Source organism: Herpailurus yagouaroundi, unplaced genomic scaffold, assembly GCF_014898765.1.
Source record: "Herpailurus yagouaroundi ecotype Mexico unplaced genomic scaffold, PumYag 188, whole genome shotgun sequence".
NCBI classification, from domain to species: Eukaryota; Metazoa; Chordata; class Mammalia; order Carnivora; family Felidae; genus Herpailurus; species Herpailurus yagouaroundi.
The window spans coordinates 8964888-8973935 of record NW_024412419.1 but is presented as its reverse complement, the minus strand read 5'-3'; positions in this window follow the sequence as shown (position 1 = coordinate 8973935).

Below are 9048 nucleotides of genomic sequence, written 5' to 3'. Positions count from 1 at the left end.
AAGCGCAATCCCACCCACCTCTCTTGGGGGGGAGGGGCAGAGATTCTCTTCCAAGGGGGCTGCTCCCCCTGAGCACGGTCAGCCTGGTGCCCGGCAGGCTCTCCTCCCCTCTGGGAAGCTCGTCGACTTCATTCGGAGCTTTCCAAGCACTTCCGCCCAAGGAGTCCTCCTGGCTGGGAAAGCGGAGCTCACACCTCTGTGCGGTTGAGACCACAGTCACACACCACCCCCCACCCCTGCTGTGCAGCTTCCCTGAAGCCTGTGATTTCGCCCTAGAAGCTCATGTGGCTTTTGCCTCCCGGTCCGTCACACAGCACTGTGCGTTTTAACATCGAAGTCAGAGCTTAGCAAAGGCATGCGGGGCTCACCCTGTGTCCCTGCGTCACCCGCACCTGTCACCCCATGCTCCTGGAAAAGCCGAGTGACAGATCCCTCTACGATGAATCTTGGAATTTTCACAAATTGCCCAAATCTCTAAACCTTCATCTTCTTCCGCAGGCCGTTTTTCTTTCCCTGAATAAAAACACTAGCTGACATTTGCCAAGAACCTACTCCTCTAGGCCAGCCGTGCGCTCATTGACTGATTCCATACATCATCTCCATTGAGTCATTCTCCACAGCTCAGAACTGTTCTGTGTGGCAGGCGCAGCGTGACTGAGGTTCCCACTAATGATAAGAGGCTCAGGAAGGTCGATGGTGTGTCCGAGCCACACAGTACGTGGCCGAACAGGAATGCGGACCCTGCTCTGAATGGCTCAGAATCCCCCCCGCTTATTCCACTGCAACCACTCAGCTTGGACTCCCGTCAACACAAAAGAGAACCTGCAACACCAACTGCATTTCCTTCCATCCTTAGTGTGGGATCTTGGCTTTGCTCTCTTGCGGGGACGAACTTCATCAAGAAACAGCCCGGTATCGGCTGTAGGTATTGGCCCAGTGTTGCAGGTAGGACCGTGGAGCCCCAGGGAGTAGGGTCGCTGGACAGGAATGGCTTCACTCGTCAACCCGCTAAGCAGCTCATTCTCACACGTGAGCCTTCAAACCACCGGGATTAAAATTCACACGTGGGGAAAACACAAACTCCTGTGTTCCACGGGCCCTTGAAGTGCCTGGAGGCAAGTCCCCCTGGGATTATAAAAGACTCCGAGAGGAGCTTGATGGAGCTTCCTGGTCAAGAGGGTGGGGGGTTGGGGCCAAGGGTAGGAGGCACAGCGGTGGGTTTAAGTGAGGTATGGTTTTCATGATGAGCTATACAGCCACACCACTGGGCGACAGAGGGCCTTGGCTGATCATCCCTGTGCCAGTTAAACGGGGACCCCGGAGGCAGTTCACACAGGCTCAGCTGGAGGGGAAATCGGCACACAGATCAGCTCCGCCTGTCAGTTCCGCTTCCAGAGACAGACAGCCCTTCTGAGCACCGACCTGCTGAGCGACAAAGCCACTACACCTCACGGTTTTTACGACGTGGATCAGAAACGACATTGTAAACATCAAAGCAAAGGCTGTTGCAGGAAAAGGAAGAAAAATAGATGCAACAATGAAAAGTTTTAAGTAGATCTCTACGTGTCAAAAAAAAAAAAAAAAATCCCCCAAACAAAAGGCAGATGACAACCGTAAGGGGAAAATATTTGTAACTTACATGATAATGTGTCAATTACGTTAATACAGGGGAATTCATACAAATTGACTTAAAATGGACATTTTTTTTTTTTAAGGAAAAGGACACTCACTGAAGAACTCTAAATGGTCAATAAGTATTTCTAGGACGGTTGTCCTTGAGGGAATACAAATTAAAATACGGTATCATATTTTTTTTGGCCTAATTGATCTTTTTTCTCTTTTTAAGATAATACTTAGCGCTCTAGAGAGTGCCGTAATGGGGGAAGAGTGGTCCCACCCACCCTTTCCCTTTCCCTGTGGAAAGTGCTGTGTGAGAGTGAATTCCAGGAAAGCAATTTAGCAATATGTATCAAAAGCCCTATGGATGTTCTCATCTCTGAGCCAGTAATTCACTTCTGGGAACCTGTCTTGGGAAAATCATCAAAATGTGGATGAAGGTTAAATAAAAATATGGTGGGGCTGCAGGAGAGTATGGAAAGAATTATTTGATGACATGGGGAAACGCTCATCATATAATATCAATTAAAAGGCAAACCTTGTCACCATTCTCCTTAAAGAAAATATTCCATAAACAAATGCATACACAGTCATACACTCACTCGTATGTTCATGAGACAGGAAGACACGTACTAAAATGCTGATCATTATCTCTGAATGGTACGTTACAGGTGATTTCTTTCTTGCTTTAAATTTCTCCGCGTTTCCCCAATCTCCCAGGCTAACATTATATACATACACGCATACGTACACATTTTATAATAAAGAATTTTTTGTAAACAGAATAGAACAGATGGAAAATTTTGCCACAAATGATTCCCTCCCTGCACCCATGCCCTTGGGGGGTGTCCTACCACTGAGTCTGAGCTTAGTCACATAATTTGGCCAGAAGGACACGGCCACCGTGTTGCAAACAGAGATTGCAAGGTGCTTACAGCCTGGAGCTTGTCTCAACTTGCTGGTCTTGGAATTTTGTGACAACGACAGCATGAAAGATCCTGAATTAGTCTGTTGTGTGGTGAGAGACACATGCTCCGGCTACCCCTCACCGCTCATAAGCCAGCTAGACTCCAGAAACAAAGCAGCTGACTACAGGCGCATGAGGGAGCCCCACCAGCATCAGCAGAAAACCACCCAGCTGAGCCCAGCCCAGATTGCCAACCCAGAGAATTATCGAATGCATTGTCATTTTAGTCCACTAAGATTTGGGGTTATTCATCATGCAACAGAAACTCAATGAAACAGGAGAAAACTAGACTCTAGTAGTAACATGGAAAAACCCTGGGCTTCTCCATTGGGTGCATTATTTGACCCCTCTGTAGCTCCATTTCTCAAATCTGTAATGCCAGACTAATACCACAGGCTTCCCTGGGTGGCTGTGAGCATCAAAAGAATTAGTGTACGTGAAAGCAGCTGACATACGGTAAGGCTAAGTAATTATGCAACGACTCTGAATTGCCATTAGTTGTTAGGAACTATTAGGAGGAAAGAAGCATTAAGGAACTCGAAGGATAGGCGAATCAGGATCCATCCATCACCACGGCTTAGGAGTGGGTTAACAATATCATTTTACAAGTCAAACGAGCTCATTACTACGAACAACGGATGAAGCCTTGGGCTGGAATTTGGGAACATGAGTTTTATATCCTAACTCTTGCACTGACTTGGAAGATGGCATCAGACGCCTTTTATATCAATTAATGCAATTAATTCCAAAGTGGAGGCCCCTCACGTCTGAGCCAATTGCGGGGGAGCAAGGGAAGAGCCGGGGGCAGGGTTCCTCCAGATGTAAAGCTTAGACTTTCACAGACTGACATCAACCTATTTCTCCTGCCACTCACGGCCCATCCCAACCCATATGCTTAGCCAAATAAAATAGCTTGATGTTCTCAAGACACAGTACGTGACTCTTGTACCTCACCTATGCTGTTTTTCTGCTTCCAATACCTTTTCCTATGACGAACTCCTAGCCATCCTTCAAGACCTGCCCCCAGGAAGACTCCTCTGAGCTCCCAGACAAAACTGTCTGCTTCCCATGTGTTCCTACAGAGCTGTTCGTCTTAGACCAGGGTCTCTGGAAGTAGGAACTAAGACAGGAATGGTGTACACGTGCTTTATTAAGGAGTTCCCACGAGAACCCTTGAGGAGGAGCGGGAAGCAGGAGAGGATGGTGGGAAAAGCTAAATGAAGATGCGGGCTCGGCTGAAGTCTACGTGGACCATAGCTGAAACCAGAGTTGTCTCGCCTCGAAACAACGTCAGTCTGGTCTTCGGTATCCCATTGGCTAGAAACCATCCTCAGGGACAGGGCATAACCTTCAAAGCACTTCCAGGGCTGCACCCACCATCCAAGGCAATACGCAAGAGGAGGGAGCAGCCACAGCTAAGAACGAACTATCAGCTAAAGGGATCTAGACGGGTGCCCACAATGGCTGCCTGCGTGCACTGCCTGCACCACTCAAACGCCCGTGCCACTCACATCAAGTTCACTCCATTTACCTTCTTCAGGATTCTGGCTGGCCATAATTCCTGGGGAAGCTTACAGGAGAGAGGCTGTTGCATTGGTGCCAAGGTCATGTCTGAAACTCATCACTTCCCTCCTCCTCCGCCCACACTAAGTTTCTCTCCCTATTAGCTAGCACCTCTGCTGATCTCTGTGGATTTTCCCGAGGGAGAGGGAGACCTTCATCTTTGCCTTTCTCCTAATCACTGTGCCCTTATCAGGCCACAGCTTGCCCATTTACGGTGAAAACTGAGTGTGGGAGTACCTAGAGATGCCCAGGGGACCACCTCAATGCCAAACACATTTCTCCCGGTCCCCATTATGAAGCAGCAGCCGCACTTCCACCTGAGGGTCAGAACCAATTCCCGCTACCAATATGGCAACTCCTTCGGGTGCCTGATGATTACTGGCACCAAAACACCAAAATGGCAGCGACGGCTGTAGCTTCAAGTTGAGCGGGCTTTTGCTATATTCCCCGGTGGTAACGTCTCCACTGTGGGACCCAAGACCTCTAGACTCTCAGAGCCTGAAATTGCAGAGCGGACAGTAAGCACAAATTCCTTTAGCGGGTCATGAGGGGTGATGGTGAGCAGAACTCCTGGACGGTCTGACTCATGTTCCACCCACAAAGTATCAAGAGGATGGGTCCTAACACCTAATACAGGGACCGTGGGTCAGAATGTTAAGTTGGGACAACCCGGGATACCTGAAAACAAATGACTATCCAGTTTTGGGGGCAGTGCCGTAAAGAGCTAGCAAAGTTAAAAATACAATGAGCAGTGTCTGTGTGGTCTGGAAGAAGGAAGGAGATGGCCAAAGGCAAGGGTTTCCAAGGGCTCTGACCCTGGAGAAAATCAGAGTTGGAAGATGAGATCCATTTCCCTGCCAGGCAAGGCTCCCTGATGTGGGAATCAGAACTGAAAGGGGTCACAGCAATGTCAGGTCTCTGTCCCCAGGCCACATCTGTTCTGGCTCTGGGAGCAGAGGCAGGATGGGCGGACGGGTGACTATGGAAATCTCCCTGGCCACAGCCAACCGTGAATATCCTGCCGTGGCCAAAAGGGGCCTGGAAAGGAAGCAGACTCAGAACAATTGGGAAAGGTCTAAAAACCACAGGAGTCTGATGAATAAGGCCACGAGGCGGCCCAGTGATGCAATTCACGGTAGACAAAAAAAGAAAGAAAAAGAAAATAAGAAAAAAGAACCCTCCAGTCCTACCCAGGAGCATTCATCATTCAGCGTGACCTTCCAGGAATCTGCTGACAGACACAAAGTGTTCTGTGTGACTTTCTGCCTGGGTCCTGCAATGACTGGGGCCCGCAGAGAAGGGGAGGAAGACAGGAAAGGGGGCTGGAGCTCAGGGAGGTTGGGCCGGGTGGCCTCCGTCCTGGCACAGCATGGTCGGGCGCCATCTGCTGGTGGTGTGGGGAACCACACCCACCTCCCTGCCTAAACGTAACAAAACCACGTTTCTGAGAGAAGGTGTCTGAACCCGAGAGGAACAAAAAACACATTTCCACCTATGATGAGCCAGATGCTTCCACATACCTTTCATCTCCTTCGGATGTTACATTCCTGTTCGGTGAGGACTGCTATGCTAGTTTTAGAAGATGGCCAACTGAGGTTCGGGGTGATGACTGATTTCACCGAGGGCTGGAACTGACCGATTTGTTCTCCTGGGAGAATCGTTCCTCGTTCTGAGCGCACGAGAGCTGAACAGTTCCTGGAGTGTAAATGCTCGCTGAGGGAATGACTGCATAAGGCCTGAGCAGCCTTTTTGTAATTTGTCTGCAGAACAGGAGAAAGTAAATATGAAGCTGAGAATGGGGGCTGTCTCTGCAGAGGGCACTTGGGAAGCACCCAGGGCATTGCCTGCCCCCCTTACCACCCTCCGGGATCACAAACCACTGGAAAGCCTGCGATGGGTTGTGTTGCTTGTTGACCTCTTCCTAGCACAGCGCTGTCCTGGAGAGGCCACAGAAGGAAGAATTGGGGACACTGAGCTACACAGGCAAGTGCCAGATTTCAGAGACTCGGAGAGGTCAAGGTGACAGGTAGCAGGCCACCACGGAGGGGTCTGAAAAACCATTCGCTACTGTGACAGTTCTGCTCCAGACACCCCCTTGTGTCCTGTCCAGACTGGGACCCTCCTTCCTCCCAAATGTCTAGCGATATTCAGGTACATCAAGTCTGTTCATGCTGGGCCCTACCTACCCTTCCATCCATCTTCTCCTAACCACCGTTACGAGCGTGCACACACACACACACACACACGCACACACAGAAACGCACCTATGCACCCATACTCCCATATACAGGCAAAAACCACACCAGTCATGGACTGTAGCACAGTCAAGCCTCAACATCCCCAAACACACTGGGATCCGCCACGTCTTTGAATCTTTATAATACTTTTATTTCTCTTATTCTCTCTGGCTGGGATGACTGCCCTCCTCGGACACACTCCTATTCAACCTTCAAGACCCATCTCCAACATTACCCCCTTGTGAAACCTCCCCATTCACTATTTAGTCATCCCCTCCTCTGAATGCCCAGAGGTTTTATTTTCATGTTTTGCTGCAACACATAAAGCATCGTCTTCATGTGTGCATGCCCTAGATAGAAGTAGATACTCAGAAAGTGTTCACTGAACGAATAAATGAATGAATGAGCGCAGGCTTCTCCCCCTAAGAAAAGAGGGGAGGAGTCAAAGCTGTCTTGAAAGGGAACCTGCATGCCGCCAGCCACTACTATCCCAGATTTGGGCACAAGCCGCTCCCAACCTTGTGGTCTGGTCTGGAGCCTCTCAACAGGTACGGCTGGGTTTACTGGAGGGAAGGGGGAGTGGGAGGCCCCTAACTTTTGCAGGAACGATGCGCAGCTAGTCGAGGAGAAGAATGATCCTACAGTCGGCAGCACAGGCCCTCCCAGGCCTCCCGCACAGCTCCTGCACAAGTCTGGCCTCACTGGGCCCTCGGTTCTTGTGCTCAGGCTCTGCTCTCTTGATTTTTACCTGGGAAAGGTGACTCCCAGGGTGCCTACGCTAGGAAAACAACACCTTAACTGTTTCTTAAATGAACGGTTTAAAAATGAGAGGATAAAAAAATGACCAAAACCAACGGTGAATGCACTGATCTGAGAGTTTCATCCCTATCCCAAGACCCGGAGTCCTAGACTGCCACGAGCCTTCCAGGAGAAGGACGCCAACATTTAGTAGCATCTACTGTGCCTTTGCTACTTGACCGACGCAAAGTGGCTTCAAGGTAGATGTCACCATGCTCTTCTGGAGGACAGAGGCTCAGAGACACAGAGAAACTTCCCCAAGGGTGCCCAGCATGTCAGTGGGACAGCAGGTCTCAATCCCAAGAGGTTGACTTCCGTTCCACCCCCGCCCCATCCCACCGCACGAGCTGGCCTCCTGCTGCATACAGGGGGCTGGAGACCAGGCAACAAAGACAAGTGGTTTCTTTCGGGGCTTGTCCTCTAAATGACCCCTTTGCAAATCTTTATCCCACTCAGGGATGATATCAACCCTACAAAGGGTTTAAGAGAAACCTCCATCTACTGGGAGGGGAAACTGCAGGCAGGCAGGCAGCCCCTGAGCCGCCGGTATTCGCTCAGCGAGCACGGGCACCGCATGCCCGTCATGGGCCAGGTGTGGACCGGCCGATGGATGCTGGGCTTACAGACCAGGGGCTGAGGCCAGCCCACCCACGGCACACCGTGGATCAACCAAGCTGCCCATACCTCGTCTGGGAAGCCGGTTCCTCACGCTTCGGGAATCTAACACGAATTCTGGGTTGCAAATAGGCATGCCACCACTTTTTACTTAAGCTTGGCAAAGGCAGAGAGGCGAGATCAAATTTTGCAGGATGTGAAAGGAAGTTTCAGGCTAGCAACACTTGTTCAGCCTTTCTGTATTGTCACAGAGCATGACGGAAACGCTCATCGTAGAAGCCAAAACCGGCCTCGTTTTTGGAACACAGAGGCAAGGAAAAACACTGAGATCTGACTCTCACGGCGAGAACAAAGGGTTGATTCATTTATTAACAAAAACGCACTGTGTGATTCCCAGGTTCTGGGCACCGTCCCAGGCCCCAGAGATACCATGGGGACGAGATACCATGCAGCTTCCGTACCAGTGGAGGAAGACAGAGACGAAACCGGGGAGTGAGTCACAGGCGACATGAGACGATGTGCACCACGGAAAAGACACAACCAAGTGGGCGAGGGGAACGAACGCGCAGGCAAGTGTTGTGTGAGGCTCGGAGAAGACCGGGGTGAGTAACATCCTTCCTGTCCCCTGAGGAGCTACCGAGAGAGGACAGGAAAAGGCAGGCTTCCCAGAGGGGGTGACCCGAGAGTCAGTGTTGGGCCCCGCCACTCGGGCGAGAAAGGCCCAGGGGCACCCGACCAGGCAGCTGTCCTTGGGGGTGTTGGCCAGCCCAATGTCTTCGTCAGCTTGGGCTGCTGTAACACAATTCAACCAGCAGAAATTTCTTTTCTCAGAGTTCTGGAGGCTGGATGTTCAACATGAAGACGTCAGCAAGTTTGGTGTGTTTGACTTATGGATGGCCACTTTCTCCCTCCGGCCTACAAGGTCTTTTCCTCTGGGCACGTGTGGCCTTGGTGTCTCTGCATATTCAAATCTCCTCTTCTTGTGAAGACAGCAGTCATACTGGATTAGCGTCCACCCCCAAAGACCTCATTTTAACTAAATCCCTTCGTTCAAGGCCCCGTCTCCAAATACGGTCACATGCTGAGCACCGAGGGTCGTATCGTCAGCATGTGAATCCGGGGGGGGGGGGGGGGGGGGAACACAATCCAGCCCATAACCCTAGCTCATTAAGAAACGCCTTCCCCCCTCCCCGGGTCACGGGCTCGCTCTCTGAAGGGAGGGGTGTTCCAGTCCGGCACGGGCACACTGGT